We start from the raw sequence: 19,628 nt of genomic DNA, 5'->3' as shown, positions 1-19,628 counted from the left end.
GTCACCAGTTATTAACAGACGTATATGAACAATTATCACTGCCTCCATTACTGATCTCCTGCGGAGAACGATTGCAGGGTCTCAATAGTTTCTTTCCTTAAAACTTTTCCTTGACCAACCCTAATCACGTGAGTTTTTTCAGGCTTACTATGGTGGAGTTCTAAGATAATACTAAATAAATATTTACTGACCATTTTCCACGAGTACTAAGTATTTTGTGCTTTGGCGGTAAATTGCTAGTAACTTGCAAATTACTAATACCAACCCACTCCCTTTTTGACTTCCTGGAAAACCTACAGCTAAGGAAAACAGAGTATTACCGCGGTGTAGTGACGTGATGCAGAGCTGAGTACCCTGCTAGCAGGTAGCGCTTCGCTTAAATAAGGATTATTAATACCCTATCAAACGAAGGAAACTTTCCGACCTTAGGCAATTTTAATAAGTGATTATTAAGACATGTTTCCCTGAGCTCTGTGCCTCATACATGCATTGGTAATCTCAGACGATGTAAAGCTCCTGACTACTCGAATAGCATCTACTATCCTGTGACGTCACGTGGAGTGGCATCGCATGGGCGCCAATCTGACCTTTTTCGAATGAGGTTAAAATTGACCATTAACATTCCTCTAAACTGGGATTTCTAAAACGAAATAATTTGTATATAATCAATACACTAATTGTGGGTAACGAATCGCAATCAATACCTTTCGTTTTCTTTGATGAAGGAAACTACCCTAATCTGAACAATGCCTTTCAAAATTAACATCTCAGAGAGTGCATCGTCCCGGCGTTTTTTTTTCATGCTATCAATTGAAGGACAGCGACAGACTACTCGTTCCAGCGATACCTGATAGTGAGGGGGAGTTATCCACCACCCCTCTCTCCCACCTGCCGGCAAACCAGCAGCACGGCAAGAAGATGACACCGTAAAAGAGGGGGAGGCATGTCAGTGGATCCGGCTGTGATATACACCGGCTCCTCCCCGCTTCCCTCGCGAGTGCTTTCTGCGAGACCATCGCGGTTCTACGAGTGAGACGGAACAGGGCACCACCGTACTTCGCGCAGATTGTGTGTGGCCCAGAGGACGGAATCTGAACGGAAAATATGGACTCGGCGACGGTTTCTACGACAGATCTGACGAACGACGCGAAAAAGGTGAGTCTTACGTTCATGTATTCGTGCCGTGGGTCTTAAAAGTATGGTCCACCAATTGGATCTCGCGAGGATCATTATTGTTTACACTTCTATAAGCAACTCTTTCCCGCACTGAAAGGTTCCATTCTGAGCAATTAAATGAATCACAACTCTAAAAACGTCAGTTATCCATAAAAAAGTGGGCGGCAACATATGCAATATTTCATTCTAATCTAGAGATTGACTGAATGAGAAAGATTGTGATCGCTCTTGGCCACAAAGTAGTATGCCAAAATAATGATTCCATTCTGGCGTATCTTGAAATCATTGACTAGAAAACGTAAAACATGAGCAAAATCTGAAATTTTGGCCATACAATCGTGCGTCAAAATACCAGTTTACAAGGGCGTATGTCGGCCGATATTCCATTTTCTTTATTTGAACTCAATTTTCATTAATTTTTTAAATGAATACATGTATGAAAAATATTTTCGTGTTCTGTTTCAATATTATAACATTTTACCAAAGATAAGTTTAGCTAATGATTTCTATGGACGAAATTTCAAACAGTATTATGTAGCTCAAATTATAAACATACAATTTTCTGGATAAGAAATTGAAGGCACGTCTGAATTGAATGATATTTCGGGGCACTACTTTGAGGCTAGGGGCGGTATATTTGTTTCCGCTGTAACTTTCCCTTCCATCAATAGAAATATTTCATTAATCACGATTTTGGGTTTCAGTGAATGACTTTAACATGACAACATTTACGCAGATAACATCAGGCGAAAAAAATAATTTGAAAATCTAATTGCCAACATATACGAGAAGTGTGTTCAGAAAATAAGGGGAAACATTTTTTTTTGTATTTCTCGCGATTTTGGAAATTTCGATTGTTAATTTTTTTACATTATTATACATGTCCCTGAAGTATTATCAAAGTTTCAGGTGTATTCATTCTTTAATTTGTCTATTGCAGCCGACAAGGTTAGACGTGTTCTTATGAGCTCGGGGATTTTCGGCTTAAACTACAATGCTTGTTCGTAAATTTTTGCCACAAAACAATACTATGACGATGCTCCGGCCTACATATACGCCATACAAGGCTTCGCGTGAATCTCCCCTATTTCCCAAAATCAGGAGAACCTTGAAGGGTCGTCGTTTAACAAGCATAGATGATATTTAAAAAAATCACTGATAGAACTAATGGCTATCCCAAAGATTTATTTTGAGAAGTGTTTCGAGGATTGGAAGAAGCGTCGGCACAAAGTGCATAATATCAAATGGGAACTATTTTGAATGCGACAACATTAATGTAAACGAAGAAATGCAACATTTTTACAAAAAACTAAAATTCTCCTTATTTTTTTAACACACCTTGTTCATGATGTACCTATGCTTAGCAAAGGCAGACTGAATCTTAAAATTACAATTTTGGGGCCATAAAAATGTTCACCCACACGAAAATTCTTACTTAGCGGATGGAAAATTTTTGCCAAAGGGTGCTCAAAGGAAATGCAAATGGAACTCCATTTCTACGCCTAAATGTTAGAGATCCGTATATCTGTAATGATCATGGTTTATTTCGGGGTGAGCTCAAGTCTAACTTACATTCAACCAACCAATTAATTTAAGCGCTCCGCGAGTTTATCTATCTACGAGTAAATGCCCTTAGACCTTACTTAAATGAATAAATTTCAGTTTTTAAACATCTTTCTCAAAATGCTTCCCATCTTCCTGACTTTATCAGATATTTAACACGCATGCAAGTAACGCTTTGAATCTTGAAATATTTCGATAATCTTCAGTGCACGTACAGTCTCTTTCACTGATTGACCCTCGTAGCGAGTATTACTTACGAGTTATTCGCAGAGCGAGGAAAGGATCGTGGGGAAAAAAGTAGGTGACTTACGAGATCCAAGTGATAAACAAGCAACGGTTTTTCGGAGCAGTAGACGCTGCTATTTTAAACATGCTGGACCCTGCAAGCTTCGGTGCATCCGCCTGATAACTCTGTAGTCGCTGCCTCCCATTCCGATGTCAGGTGTCTCCATCTCACTGAGGAGCCTGAAAAAAAATATGCAAACGGTATCCAATAAAATCTGAACAAGTCTTGCAATTTATTCATCTGCATTACCCTCGAAAACAGGACGGATTAGGCGTTTCAGATTGGGGGGTTTCAAAAAGCAAACGACGTTCACAAATACCAAGAATTCTCTGGGTAGGTATATATATGGGAAGGAATATTTTTCGGGTTTCGATGTGGTATAGTATTAGAGGAGGCGACCGACCGCTGAGGTCATTTGCGCCGTGAGGGAAGGGTAGGTAAGGGAGGGTGGAGAGCAACCCGGCGTCGGCATTAGCCTGCTCTTAACGAAATGCGCCAAGGGGACCACGGCTTAACCTCCTATCCGACGGACGGAGTGTTGCACTTGAAACGTCCTCCACACAACATTCAAGCAGGGATCGGATAGTCTCTGAAAATTCTCTACCACCGCCGGGTTTGAACCCGTACCGAAAGGGTGGGAAGCCAACACTCTAGTCGCCACACCTACCCGATACCCTTTTCGGGTTTCCTACCGGGTGTGGTTTTGGAAATTGGTCCCAAAGTTTCGAAGGCTGAGTGTGCCCCCCCCCCCCCCCCCAGAGCTCAAACAAATATTTAAGTTTCATCGATTTTACTTAATTGGATTGATATTACTAAGATAATAGTGTAAGGATTAGTAAAATATCCCTCAGAAAGCCGTAAAACTCACAATTTGAACCGTTTATTTAAAATTCCGCAATTAATTAATATCGCACCTACCGTTTATCCTGGTGGGTATTCCATACCCCCACACTGCTATTAGATGCAACTAATCCTCTCCCAGCCTTAATTCCTGGCTGCGCCTCTGGATGATGTCACATTGTTAGAATTTATTTGGTGTATCAAACTGTAATGGATTACTAAAATGCACATTGTCAGTTCCTTCATCGCAGCTATTTGTTATTTGAAGTATAATCTATAACCTTATATAGCCTTTATGTACTACGAGAGAATATCAGCCAGTGTAAAGGGGTAACGCCGTGTGCTCGTGTTGTTATCTCGATTCGAAAATATTTAGCATAAGCATTCAAGAATTTTTTTCACATCGCTGCACTATCTGTTATAGATTTCCCGTATCTGCGTTTATTAACGAGGTGGATACACACGTGTATGTGCTTGCCACGAGCTATGCGTTATGAGTGTACGGTGGGCTTTTCGCTTGGAATCGCATCTTCAAAGAAGCAAAGGAAAATCCTGCTGGCCTTATCTGATGACAAGGAGGATTTAACGCCGAACACAATGAAAGGATTCCCCTCCCCCGTCAGATTTCCCCCAGCTAAGCTTTTCTCTTCGTGGCAACTTAGCCTCAGCCAAACACAGTGGAGGTGGCTTCGCGTTTTCCCTCAGAGTATACGTGTTGAAGATGAAATGAATAGTGGAGGCTGATACATTGTAGAAATTCATGGTTAGATATGAAGTAATGAAACTTTGCACTGTTCCTAGGGATGTGCGAGTACTCAAATATTCGAGTCGAGTAATTGGTACTCGACTCGAGTGATTCGAGTGGCATTACGAATTTGGAGTCGAGTAGCTTCGGTTACAGAGCAGTCGAGGCCAGTAAGTTCAGAAATCTGCCGACAGGAAGCTCTATCTTGAAACATTATAACAGTGGTGCAAATACTTATACTCAAGGCTGTGTCTATCAGTTTGGTTACATATGTATAATATATAAATTGACCACATATTACCAGAGGTTAATTCATTTCAATATTGCTCATGGAACTTTTCAAGACACGTTAATGTTCATTCATCTCCTAATACTGACACAATTACTATCAACGTCCCTCATTATCTTTTGCTTTTTACATCAAGCTAAGTATTCAGAAAAGAAAATTCACAAAGGGATTTGAAAATGAGAATAAGCTGTGGCATATATATTATCATATATGCCAGATCCAGAAATGACCAAACTCGACTCGAGATCGAAAAGAACTACTCGCGCATTCCTAACTGTTCCATATACATTTTTATTCCAAATATTTCAAGGGAGATAATATGTTTCACTGCAGTGCAGCATCATCCGCTTTTTCCTTCGGAATATACGTATTCGAGATGAAATGAATGTTGAAGACTGATAAAGGATCCTTGTAAGATATAAAGTAGTGATACTTTGCACTTTTCCACTTAAATCTTTGTATCAAAGGAGTCAACACTGCAGCAACTATCACTGCACTGCAGGGTCATCAGAACTGATGATCTGCAGCTGATCCGGAAAATCGCTGGGGCCCCGTGGTATATCAGTTACAAAGACACCAGAAAAGATCTGAAAATCACTCCTATCCTGACTGGACTAAAGGCACAATTAATACAGTTTGAAAAATCTCTGGCCGCTACTAACAACAGCTCGATTATAAATTTCTAGCAATACTCCCTGAACCCTACTGACAAGCACAAGACCCCCAAATATACCATCCTTCCCGATCATACCCCTTCCCCATAAGTATACTATCTGCCACACCAGTGGCGTAACTATGCGGGGGGGGTGAGGGGGTTTATCCCCCCCCAAATCCTCAGAGAAATAAAAAAAATTATTTAAAACTATGGTCTAGTTTTGAGATTTAATTCTGAATTTGATCAAGATTAAAGATCATTTATTAATGATGTAAAATGTATTTCCAAGCATGTCATTTTTCAAAAATCTCCCCGGACCTCTCGTTGCCTGGGGGGGAGGAGTTACCCCCCAAGCTCTATCATTCCCCCAAAGCATATTCCTAGTTACACCACTGTGCCACACTGAAATGGATCGACAGAGTAAGTGGCGAGACTCTTCTTCTCGGGTGTCACACCGAGTCATGGGGTAGTGCCTTTAAAATGGGAAACGTTTTTATTGAACAATTTTCCAACATCTTCAAGGCTGAGGTTAGATCCTAAACACTGATGATGAGGTTGCTTTTTCAGCATTTTCCTGCAGCTCAATTTTGAAAATGTATCCTTAGTGTATTCTCAGATAAAAACATTTTTATGTTTGAGATACAGCCGATGGTACTTAAAGAGCTAGGCTTGGAGGTTGGCAGCAGCGGAGAGTCAAGAGTGGAGGCACTGGGAAATTGGTACAAACGAAGAGAGAAGAAGATAAAAATATATTGACCGAACGAGTGGTGCGGAAGAAGAGTGGGATAAAAAAGAATTACTCTAAAAACCCAAAATTTTGAACGAAATAACTCAATCGATTACATCATGAGGTGTGATGGCGTGATGAAGACAATATTTCAAGACCAAGTGGGTAGCAAAAAAGGCAAAGAATGGTATATGTTGAGAGTTGCTTCGGGTATTAACGAGAGCGTGCTTGAACATTTTTACTGGCGAAGGGAGAAGTCTGTCGCGAGTTACGGATGACGATATTACAAACCGGTCGTGACGCTGCTGCGATCGAACGAAACGGTCAATATCGAAGTTGAAAAATCGAGTTTGGATCGAAACTCGAAGATAATGAGATCGAAACTCGATCTTGATTTCCTCGATATTTGACCTTCAAAACTCGATTTAAATTTATATTGATTTTTTTTCATCACAAAATGGGTGATGGAGGTGTTTACATCGTGTTGAAAAAAATTGTTATAAAAAATAGATGATCGTGCTTGAAAAAGAAACAACAATGAACGTTTCATAATCATCTGGATGTTTGAATATCTTTATCGCTTTTGGAACACATGTATTTTACCAATTGGAGATAAAAAATCTAGGATTTCGCGGAAACAAATGATAGGTAAATAGTGGCGTGAGATAGATAATTTGTCGCCTTTTTAGCCAGTTTAGAGAATAGAGTGGAGTTAAAGTGTCTTGCTAACGATTTTTTTCTGCCATTGGAGGCAACTGTTGATTAGTCGTTTTTCTTTCGCTGTATCGCAATTTCCGTAGATCTCGCTATCTCGATGAGACTCCTCCGCAAATATAATTCGGTGAATTTTTGAGTCGGAAACCCCCAAAACACCCCCTCGCTGCGCCACTGACATCATCCTCATCATCGGTCAACAATACTCAGATCGGTTTGACTCAGATCTCCACTCAATTCTCCTATCAGCTAATCTTTTCGCACCTACGTATTTCTTCTCTTTCACGTCCATCTTTAAACTGCTCCATATATTTTATTCGAGGTCTTCCTTTTCCATTATTGCCATCTACTTGCCCTCGACAATTGTCTTCATCATGCCATCACCTACATTGTGACATAGCAACCAAAAAAAAACAAGTAAGGCGACAATCAGCAGCCCTGAGGATGAGATCCAGTGTCGGAGCTCTAAACGTCGGCAGAAATGGAGTTTTTAACCCGGTGGGGATCCCGAGAGAAGTTTACCCACATGATTCGCCGGGAAAGCACCAAATCTTATTTCTCTCGCAAGGATAGAAAATTTGGAGAATAACCGATGTTCGATACTTAGTGCGCGTCTTCAAACCGACTTGTCCAAGGGTGGTAACTTTATAGAAATGAAGAACGCGTAAAGATACTTAGTGGACTGTATTAACAAATAGCAATGGTTCACAGCACAGAATAGATGCTTCTCGGTTGATGTCACGCCGAACACTGCCCTTGTCTCTGTCTCTGAGAGTGCAGCCCTCGCACTAAATCATGTCACCCTAGGGCCGCCACCCCCGACCCCACCGAAGGCCCCTAACCCAGTCCTCCACTCATAGATCCATCATCGACCTCCACTCACCACAACCCTAAGGTCCAAACAACCGATTGTACACAACGAGTCGTGAAGAGAGTGCTACCTTAGCGAGAAGTGAAATTTGAGAAACACGTTGACTTTTACATCGATAGGCCTATTTCAAATTCAGATATTTTACCTAACCCAGCAACGCCCGACGTCACCTATAGGTGACACAGTTCTGTAAACACATTACATACAACAATGTAAACTTAGAGACACGGAATATTTTTGTCACATTTTTTAGTCTCTTTCAAAGTCGCATAATGGAATATCATGTTGCTTTGGCGACAGGGAAGCCTTCAGTACGCCTGTGAATAGAAGGCAGTGAGGTAGCTTGCTTGGGGGCGAGCATGGGAACTGACGGGTTAATTATTAGATAGATGGATAATTAACACCAATTGGATAGAGCGTGTGAGTAAAGTGGAAGTCTAGCAGAAGATATAAGAGTGAACGAGGAGTATTTTGAAAATCTTGCGCGGAAAACAAGACTACTTATTATGTAATGTCATGAATCGCGATAGAGTGAAGAAACAATCGTTGAATGACAAGCAAAAGGGATGAGAGTCAGATCAGTTCAGGCGAGATCTATGGAGCAGGTGACGTATTATGAACATATATAGATATAAGTAATTCTGACTAAAAAGTGGAATTGTACTTATAAAATCACGAGAATTGTACGATAAAAACAAAACGTTGATACGTCACCTGCTCCATGAGTATTTGCCCATTGAATGATGTAATGGAAGTCTTATCACGTTAGTTACCTAAAAATAGCGCCAAGATCGGTCAAAAAGCTGGAAAAAGGATAAATGCAAGAATATAAGGAATAATTATCAACACTTTGTGTAAAAAAAACTTTGTATTTCAATCTAGATGGATTTCTTACATGAACCGTTCAGAAATGAGGAGGAAATGCGATGACAAAATCACGCCAGGCATTTATGAAAGCCCTTCATTGTTCGGGGGAAAAAGGAATTCCCATACCTATCCGTTCGGAAAATGTCTTTTAATTTAAATTTAAATTCTTAAGTCTTAAAATTTAATTTAATTTTTCTGTCGGATCCGAAATATAGCGGTATCCTGATGATGTTTTCCGTGTGGCTCCAAAAAATATATTTTCTTAATTGCTCAAGCAATCAAACTCAAGCGCAAAGTCTCCCAGTCTAGCAAGGTGTATTTACTAAGAATATCGTGAATTTCCAAACACAGACTCCATATAAATGAGTCTACTTCCGTGTCCAAATTAGTTCTGTTCCAACACATAATGAATGTGTTCTTGCCTAGTGATAATTCCTCTTTTGATGTACCAGGAATTTCATCAATAAGTGATATAGAAGTTTAAAATTCCTTTCCCTTCTGAAGCAGTTATCAAACATTCTCAAGCATAGATCATCGGCTGCTTTCAGGTTCTCTCCCGCGTGTGTTTTATTCCCCGTATGTGGCTTTACGAGGGTGGAGCCACGGAAAAAATCGCGAGAATACTCAGGAGACACGACTTGGTGACCAGATATGCCTCCGTCACCAAGACAGCAGATTTACTTAGCAATACCACAGACAAACTGCCCGAAAGCATCCAAGAAGGAGTATACGAGATGAAGAGTGATTGCGGCCAGGCAAACATCGGGCAAACGTCTAGAGCTCTTAGATACCGCCTTCAAGAGCACCGGAAAGCCATTAAAAACAGGCAGTTTCGTACCTCAGCCATCGCCGAACACGCATGGAGCGGACCGAAACACAATGTAAATGTGGAAGAAGCATGATTGATCACAAAAGAAAGACGCTATTACCCGAGACTCATCAGAGAAGCCATCGAAATAATAAAAACCCAAATAATTTCAACAGAGAAGATGGCTACACACTGCCCAGCTGTTGGAAACGAGTTTTCAGCAAAAACAAGAAAGCGCACCAAAACGAACCGGCCCCCGGCTGAAGGAAAGGTATATAAGGAAATCACCAACTGCTTCCTACACTTCGGACCTGAAGAAGCAAACAGCAGCATTTGCGAAACATGTCGTCGCCTGCGATGAACAGCCGCGGCAGAGAACCTGAAAGCAGCCGATCATCGACACCACTCCGCGGAAGTCTTCTTTCCAACATTCTCAAGCCTTGCCCGCTTTCCATTCAAAGGTATCAACGGGCCCGGGAGACAATCCGATTCAAACCGGTGCGAACAAGTTTCAAAGTAGTTGAGATATGAAGAAGAAAGATGGAAAAACCACCATCTTCGAGGCACTCCACAGTTATCAATTTTCCCACTCAAAAATTCACCGAATTATATTTGCGGAGGAGTCTCATCGAGATAGCGAGATCTACGGAAATTGCGATACAGCGAAAGAAAAACGACTAATCAACAGTTGCCTCCAATGGCAGAAAAAAATTGTTAGCAAGACACTTTAACTCCACTCTATTCTCTAAACTGGCTAAAAAGGCGACAAATTATCTATTTCACGCCACCATTTACCTATCATTTGTTTCCACGAAATCCTAGATTTTTTAATCTCCAATTGGTAAAATACATGTGTTCCAAAAGCGATAAAGATATTCAAACATCCAGATGATTATGAAACGTTCATTGTTGTTTCTTTTTCAAGCACGATCATCTATTTTTTATAACAATTTTTTTTCAACACGATGTAAACACCTCCATCACCCATTTTGTGATGAAAAAAATCAATATCAATTTAAATCGAAAATCGAGTTTTGAAGGTCAAATATCGAGGAAATCAAGATCGAGTTTCGATCTCATTATCTTCGAGTTTCGATCCAAACTCGATTTTTCAACTTCGATCTTGACCATTTCGTTCGATCGCAGCAGCGTCACGACCGGCCTGTAATATCGTCATCCGTAACTCGCGAAAGGCTTCTCCATTCGCCAGTAAAATTGTTAAAGCACGCTCTCGCTAACACCCGAAGCAACTCTTTATGCATACCATTCTTTGCCTTTTTTTCCTACCCACTTGGTTTTGAAAGATTTGTCTTCATCACGCCATCACACCTCATGATGTAGCCGATTGTGTTATTTCTTTCAAAATTTTTGGTTTTTAGAATAATTCGTTTTTATTCCACTCTTTTTCCGCACCAATTGTTCGGTCAATATATTTTTATCTTCTTCTCTCTTCGTTTGCACCAATTTCCCAATCCCTCCACTCTTGACTCTCCGGTGCTGCCAATCTCCAAGCCTAGCTCCTTATGTAACATCGGCTGTATCTCAAACATAAAAATGTTTATATCTGAGAATACACTGAAGCTACATTTCCACAATTGAGCGGCAGGAAAATATTGAAAAAGCAACCTCATAATCTGTGTTTAGGATCTAACCTCAGCCTTGAAGATTTTGGAAAATTTTTCAGTAAAAACGTTTCCCATTTTAAAGGCACTAACCCATGACCCGGTGTAACACCCGAGAAGAAGTTTCTCGCCACTTACTCTGTCGATCCATTTCAGTCATCTTCATACTTCTCTAGCATAACATTACGAATGCTTCCCCTCTTGACTTCTCTGTTGCTAACTAATACTTACGGGTGTGGGGGTATTGCATACACGCCAGGGTAAGTGGGAGTTGCGGGGGCCCTCCTCCAGAAAATTTTAAGATTAATGGTTCAAAAATGACTAGTTTAACCGCTTTATGAGATATATTTTATTAATCCTAACACTATTCTATAAGTAATACTAATACATTAAGTAAAATGGATTAAACTTCAAAATTTCTCTGAGCTCTGGGGGGGGGTTTATCCCCCAAAACCCCTCCCTTGCTGTGCCACTGCTTCAGATTGTTACAATTACACTACCGTACGACATAGTATTGATGGATATGGATGATTGAGTACCGTATTGATGGATATTGAATTCACTCAGATACGTAGTTTTCCACATTTCCTTAATTTTAAAATTGATTCTGCGGCAAGAGCATTCTTTTCAATGCTAGCCATCAATCTCGTCTGGTTGAATCGTTGCAAGAGGGAATTTTTTCCATAGAGAATTAGCCACGTCTTATTTTCCCCACCGTATCAAAGCGGCGGTGAGCGACAAGATGCATTATCTACCCACCTGTGGCTGGTTTGTTCAGAATGAGGAGCTATTTTTTGCCCCAAGATGACATCCGCCTCGCAACAACCTTTATGACTGCCGTGATCCAATAGCATACTCAAGAAAAGGCTCACTTATCATGATTGTATCGCATTAAAAGACTTTCCCATTCTTTACACAATTCAAATGAGTAAGAAATTTTTTTCTTACTGATTTTTGAGAGGTAAGAATTCGGTTTTCAGAATGGCTTTCAGAATCTATTTCACGTTTTCAAATATGCTTGTCCCTTAATTCTGGGTAAGTTGCAGTAAAATAGGCTAAACTCAGCTTTAATTCTGTCTTTCTTCGCTTAAATGTTTCTGTCACTTTTTTCCGACGAATAAATGCGTCGATCGCCTTTTGTTAATTGCAAACAAGGCGAGGAGGTTTACTCCTCAAATATTCAAACGAAATCTTATGTTTTAAAGCTGGATTACAGCTACCAATATCATTGAAAATTTTGTACAAATTTTCTACCAACTATACTTGTCGATTACTACACGATTCTCTATACATACAAGTCTAAACATTTGATTTTGCCTTAAAACTATGGATACAAAAGGACACCACAGATATTTTATATCCCAACAATGTTAGAAAATATACGTCCAAAAGAGAGTTAGAGCAAGCTGGTAGCCGAGAAATGGAGAGTTAGCCGCTAACGAATTGGCCTGCATGTAAGCTTCCTCAGAATAAAGTGGACTGCGAAACCTCTCATTGACGCCGAACATGCGAGTGATTTTGTCCCAGACATTTTACGCAAAGTATGCAAAGGACTAGAAACAGATTCTCTTGAATAGATTAGAACTGGAAGATTTTCTTCATTTCCCAACACGAACCTCTGCAACGAACACGTATTTCAACAACCCTTCTGAATTACTACATTAACATGAAACCAAAATTGAAAGTAAACGCCTAATGCTTACCTTTCCTGTGATATCCTAACCTTGATCCAGACATGTCATTCGCTAATGAATGTTTTTTCTACTTTTCTTAAGGCCTGGTTACACGGTACATGAGAATGTACAAGAAAATGTGAGAATGTCTGAATCTCAGAATGAACGCGAAAATGCACCGTGTAACCACGCAAAATGTAAGAATGTATGAATTTCTGAACGCCTGCTCTAATTTCATTCAGACAATCATACAATTTGAACTCAGAGTCACCTGGTGGCAGACTACGAAAACGACACATTCATTTCATCTGGCTTGTATAGGCGACTTCTTTGTTTACGTACGGCCCCGATAGTTATTTGGATTTGATATGATCTTGCTGGACTTGGATATCTCACTGATTGGATATGGGTAGCGAAATAATGGAACACAAGAAAAGGGGATGGGTAAAAGGAAGGATCAGATGGAAAGGCGCTGAATGTATGAACCGCGAGAATTGTCCAAGATTTAGATCCAAATGATCGTTAAAAGGTAATAAAGAAGCATGTGATCGGCAAAGAAATAAGTTTCAAGTACTATTTACGCTGTATTTACTCAAGTTCCTGTTTTTGAATCGAGACCGACTGCAAAACGAGTCAAAATTTTAGGTGTTGCGTTGACATGCAGCGAACGTTATGGGCATCGCAGTAATAAATATTGAATTTACCTTGCCAAAAGCCTCATATTTCTAGTATATTCCTGTAGCGTGCGCCGATTCACAGGAGAAGGATGGAGAGAAATCACGACACACTCGCTTTCAAGTCTAAAATTCAACTGCCTTTATTATGTCCTGTTTATTATATCACAAGGCTTAAGGGCACGAGAAATTTTGAAAATGTGCTTTTATAATGGAACACTACTATCCAACAAAATTTTAACGATATCGGCGAAAGACACTTCGTGAATATTCCTTGTTAGGGGCTCCTTGTGACGAGAGGCCGGCCGCTCATTACATTCCTTATTTTTCACCGTGGTTTAATCGTAATCGGTATTTATTCTCGTAAACAGCCACTTTCCTTATAATTTGATCCTACAATGGGTAGAATGATAGGTACATTTATAGAGTTGTTTACAAAGTGAAATAAGTAACTTGATAAAATCCTGCGGTAACCCTGATTTAAGAGTGTACTTACGTTGAGGATATCCCGTTGACAATATAGATAATGTATTTGACTCCATTCTGTGGATCATCAACCACTTATTCCTCTTATTTTTGTCCCTTCGAACACAAGCAAAAAACTTTTCCGGCAAGTAAATAGAGGTACTAGACGTCGGGGCACTTTATATGGTTTTATGGGATACACGATTTATATGGTTTTCACACGTTTTTCTATTGAAGGTCCATGCTGCAATATACTTACTGCATTAAGCAAATGATGAAGGTGTGTTACGTAGATCATAATCTGCAATCAACTTATTTTTATTTAATCTTTCCAAAGCCTACCAAACAATCCCCTTTATTTATTTCAACAACGCCTTGGCAACCCAATATATTCACAATCCGAAGTTTGACGTTAAAGCAGCAATTATATTCGCCAAATTTGCGTTTGAGTCCCTACATAGACAGTTTTTCTAACCACTTCCTCAGTCTGTCATCAGTGGATTCCAGGCCGTGATGTAACGCGCGCACGCTCCGTCACGTGTTTTCAAACAGTCGATGAAGATTATTTTTAAAGACTCACATCTCAGCTATAAAACATTATTCATCCGCGAAATTTTCGGCAAGTACATTTGAGGTAAGGATCTTATTATTCTAGTACTTTTAACAAAGTTTGCATGTTCCCCATTGGTTTATATTTGAAGTTGAAATATTTTGTTGCGCATTTAAAAATGTACGAAAAAATGTACCGTGTAACCACCTACTCGTGGATCTTGTCCATGAGAATGTACAGGAATCTGTTCAGAAAACCATTCAGAAAAATGTACAGATTCTTGTACATTCTAATGTACCGTGTAACCAGGCCTTTAAGCAATTTGTGATTCGAAAAAATCCTTTAAATTTTACATTAATTTTTAATAATTTTCAATTGTTTTGTATAAATTTTATACTCGATATTTTCAAAATAATTTATTCATAAAAACATAAAACATAGTTCACACAATAATGCAACAAAAACTACCATGAATTCTGTCATGTAAATGTACTTGATGTTGCAGCTTATTGGTGAAACATATTATTCAAATATTAAATTTTAGTAGAGTAGGACGAATAAATAATTAATAATATTAATGAAAAAATGGAAATTCAGCGTTTCTCTCAGCCATAGTAATTGAGTAGAGCGAGTAATCGTTTCAGGTGTATTTGAAGACAAGAATAGCCTCATTCCCATCAAAGTTAGAGGACTATCATCTTGTAAACTACTTTTTTATATACTTGATAACCATCTAAGGGGGTGCTAGGTTAACAGCCGGACCCTAGGAAGGCCTACGCCTGTTCTCCTCCCTAAGGTGATTGCCGTATCAACCGAATATCCAGTTTCGGAGGTATAAATTTCTTTAAAGTTAGTTGGCATTCCAATGTCCCTGAAACCAAATCGAAAATATTTGGCCACTTCTTCTTTGATGAATTCGTTAAAAATGAATTCCATCATCTTGGAATTTCAAGGGTGTATGGACTGTAGCCATGTTGAAATTAGCTTGTATCTCAAACACACAATATAAAATTCAAATCTGAAAAGGTTCAGAGGTGAATTTTTCAAGCTTGTGAACTTGTTAAATATTCTCTATGGATCCTGAAAACTTCAAGACGGACTCAATCAGGCGCGCGGCGAGGAATTATGGCTAGGGGGGTTTAAGGAGAAACTAATACTGGGGGGTATTGAATACGGGATGTGCAGGTGCCCTCCCTCAGAAAGTTTTTTAAGATAAATGGTTAAAAATGGTGAGTTTTACGACTTTCTGAGGGACATTTTATTAATCCTAACAATATTCTATAAGTTATATTAATACAATTAATTAGAATAGATTATTTTTTATTTTAAATTTTCTCTGATTTCTGGGGGGACAAATAAAGCTGTGCTTAGTATTTTCAGCGGGTGCCATACCAAAAAAAATGACTAGAATTCTCGCCATCGGTACACAATCCGTTAGACAGTGAATAAAATGTGTAAATCAGAATTCGCTTTGGACCGCAGGGTTACAGCGGAACCTTATCTAAGGCCTAGTTACACCGTACATTAACACGTACGAGTGATTAACTGCTTTGCATGCAGGGGCGGTCTGATCGGCAATTGCCGAGGGCCCCGAGCTTACGGGGCCCCATAAGGATCCCATCAAGCTTCCCTTGAAGCTTACATGAGAGGTGCATTGAAAAAAGATTAAGATTGCTTGAGCCAAAGTTTTTATGACATTATAAAACTCTACGCTTACATTAGTTGCTTTATTTACAGCATATTAAATGAAAAAAGATTATACAAATTAATGAAAAAATAAAGGGCACAATAAAACCGAATGCTTTTTTGAATGGGTCATTCGAAAAGGTTATTATGGAAGTATTTTTTTATTTCTGTGCAATTTCAAGGAAGAAGTTCACTAAATAATAATGCATTCTTAAATTTTATAAGCTGTGAAATTCACACTTTTCGTAGTACTTTTTCTTACGAAATTGCTATTTTTTCATTTACTTTTATCTGGTTTTCAAGAGCCAGAATAGCGTAAAAATCTATTTCCGAGCTTAAATTTCCATTCCAAATTAGAACAGTTTCTATTTTCTGTACATGTATTCGCACAAGTTGGGTGGTTACACGGTGCATTTTCGTTTTCGTTCACACATTCGCATATTTATTTTTTAAATGTTTTTTCTAAATAATACTATACGGAATGTCCATTTCTGCGATCGTCAGGGTAATTAACTACATAAAATATAGGAGAGTTTTCTCAAATCATCAGAAAAAAGACATGTAATTCATTTATCAGACCAATCTCCCAAAGGAATGTCGATGTGTGGTCCCCTGTGTAAGCTGGGTGGTTACGCGGTGCATTTTTGTCATTCACGCGATCATACATTTAGACATTAACGCGTAGGTACGTGTAAATGAATCGTGTGACCGGGACTTTATGTTTGTTAAACGACATGATTCGTTTCGTTTCTAGGTGCGCGAGCATACATTTAGACATTAACTCGTACCTGTTAATTTATCGTGTAACCGGGACTTTATGCTTGTTTAACGAAGTTGATGGTTTGAGGCGTCACTTTGTGGAATTTACTCATGTAATGAATGAAAATGGAACTTCATTTTTCCACATAAATACATAAATTTTCACATAATGTGATTGATTAAATAATTATGTGGAAAAATAAAAGTTCAATTTTCATTCACTGTTTTAACGACATGATTCGTCTCTTTACTGCAGGGTGTATGGCACACGGGGATCGAGGACGGCGCTCAGCCACAGGTGGACGACGGGAGCGCCGCGGAGGAAGGCGGCGGGACCTGCAAGAAGCAGAAGATCATTCTGCTCGGCTGGGACCGAAGTCGCGGCTACATCTTCGCCGGACTGAGCGTCGCTTTCATCATCTGGGCGGCCGTCTTCTTCCCGCTCATCCTCAAGTGAACGCGATAACGGACTCGAATCAAATGAGCTAAAGACTCTGAGAGAGATATCTGTGATCAAGGCTGTGATATTCTTTGGGTGTGATCTATCCAAGAAAATGTGATGAACGATTAGGAAGACTACTCTGAGAGTGGGAATACAGCTCGAATATATGAACTAGACTCAGGGGCGGTGCTGTAGGAATTGAAGCGGGTGTTCCAGTCCCCTAACTATTTTAAAGTAATCGGTATATTCACAATGATAAGTTGTAATTGCTCTTGAACCAGTCAATCATAAGTGAGACGATTCAGAAAGAGGGACAAGAGCTCTAATATATGAACTAGTCTCATGGGCGAAACTGACGGAATTTTTGCGGGTTGCCCAGCCCCTTTGCCCTTCAAAAGTAATCCGTATAAAGGCCGTTTTACACGGGGCACGGAATTGCGCAGGTTAGAGCTGCATTAATGTTTCTAAAATGGCGTGGAATTGCGCGAATGCATGAACGAAATTAGAGCAGGGGCTATTTTGCCATCTCACGTCCACGCATTCTCGCATGTTTTCTAGCAATTCACCGCTTTACATGACGCAATTTTGACTGCGCCTTCGTACACACGTCAGATTGTACAAGTACATACCCCGTGTAAAACGGCCTTTAATCTTGATGAGTAAGCGTGTAAAATAACAACCGTACATTCAGAATGATAAGATGTGAATGCTCTTGAACCAGTCCACCATCAGGAATACCGTCTCATAAGTCTTCAATCACCCTTAATCAATTTCACTGCTCCGCATTGCCCTCCCTGTCTCACTTGCCAAATCTTGGAAGCGTTCAGTCTCCAAGCGTCCATGAATCACGTTGTGTCACAATTAAAAGCGCGCGGCAGTGCATGGGCGTTTTCGCACGCGCATGAATACCTTCCAGTATGCTGTCCTCAGTAGAAGTTCTTCAATCCCATAAGATAAATTCTTTGAAGTGGTTAGAAAAATTGAATACCGACTCTCGTAACAATTTTAAAAATGATGAGGAGAGTTCCGTGATGGAGCGAGTCTCTCATTGCTGTTTTTAAAATACCAAGTATACCTGTAAATAGTGTTTATACAAACACATTTACCATCATAAGAATGATAAACGTGATATACAGGATTATTAAGATGTGGCATTGACCGGCAATGAAGTGGATGTTATCATAGTCATGTAACCGACAGCAGATCTATCTATCACAAAGTAACGAATGGAGCATTCAAACGGTGGAACATTCGAATTAGTAAGCACTACAAATCTTATCCTCAACACCTATCTCTCTATCTCTATATTAAATCTCAACACATACACAATTTATTTTTCAAGCCATAACAAAGTATTAGTTCTTACTGGAAGTTCTTAATAACAGGAAGAAAAGGGAGAAATATTCGGCTATGCAAGAGTAAATCGACTTTTCCTGTAGTAATTCCGGTCATTGAAGTGATATCCCAAGAAGAATCACAAGCGAAAATAAGTACGTCTGTTTGGGTCACTAGGGAATATATATATTTATAAAAAAACTCCTCTTCTCACGGTAGTAGGCCTTACTTAACCAAAAAAATCGCTTAATGGCCAAGGGGAAGGTTAACTTACATATTTCAGCTCGTTCTTTTTGTCTTCTCACGAAAATAATCAACGGACTGAAAATGGGGATGCGAAAACCATCAAATTCATGGTCACGAACGGTTCCACTGCTCTCACCTTGATGAAAAAAATAAATGTTAAAAGAATTGCTACGGCCGTTGGAAAGTATAGTGAAATAACGTGGAAAAAAAGAGTCATCAAGATAGTCATCCTCAAATTCACGCTCGTTGACGGGTACCACGGTGAGAAGATATCACGATCATTGATTCGGTTAATGGGCGTGACCGTGAGAGTCGTCTTTCAGGTTGGAAAAGCGAAGATTCCCATGACGGGATCTCACTGTCTATTTCGCCAACCGCCCATTCACACTACAGAACTCAATACGATGGAATGACGACAGCCTATCCGCGAGTAAAAACAAAACTGCGAGTCTGGCCACGCTTTGAAGGTCGGACCTCAGAGCAGAGCACAATATTTTAACGAGCGGGAAATGATAATATTTGAATAATTTAATCATTGAACTCTCACGGCTTCTTTGTGGCAGTTAAAAAATTTCAAGCAAGACAGCGGTAATATCAGAATTTCCTAATTTCACATACGAAATTCACGATTAATC

The sequence above is a fragment of the Ischnura elegans genome, chromosome 11 (genome assembly GCF_921293095.1).
Source record: "Ischnura elegans chromosome 11, ioIscEleg1.1, whole genome shotgun sequence".
In the NCBI taxonomy this organism is placed as follows: Eukaryota; Metazoa; Arthropoda; class Insecta; order Odonata; family Coenagrionidae; genus Ischnura; species Ischnura elegans.
This window is presented reverse-complemented; position numbering follows the sequence as displayed.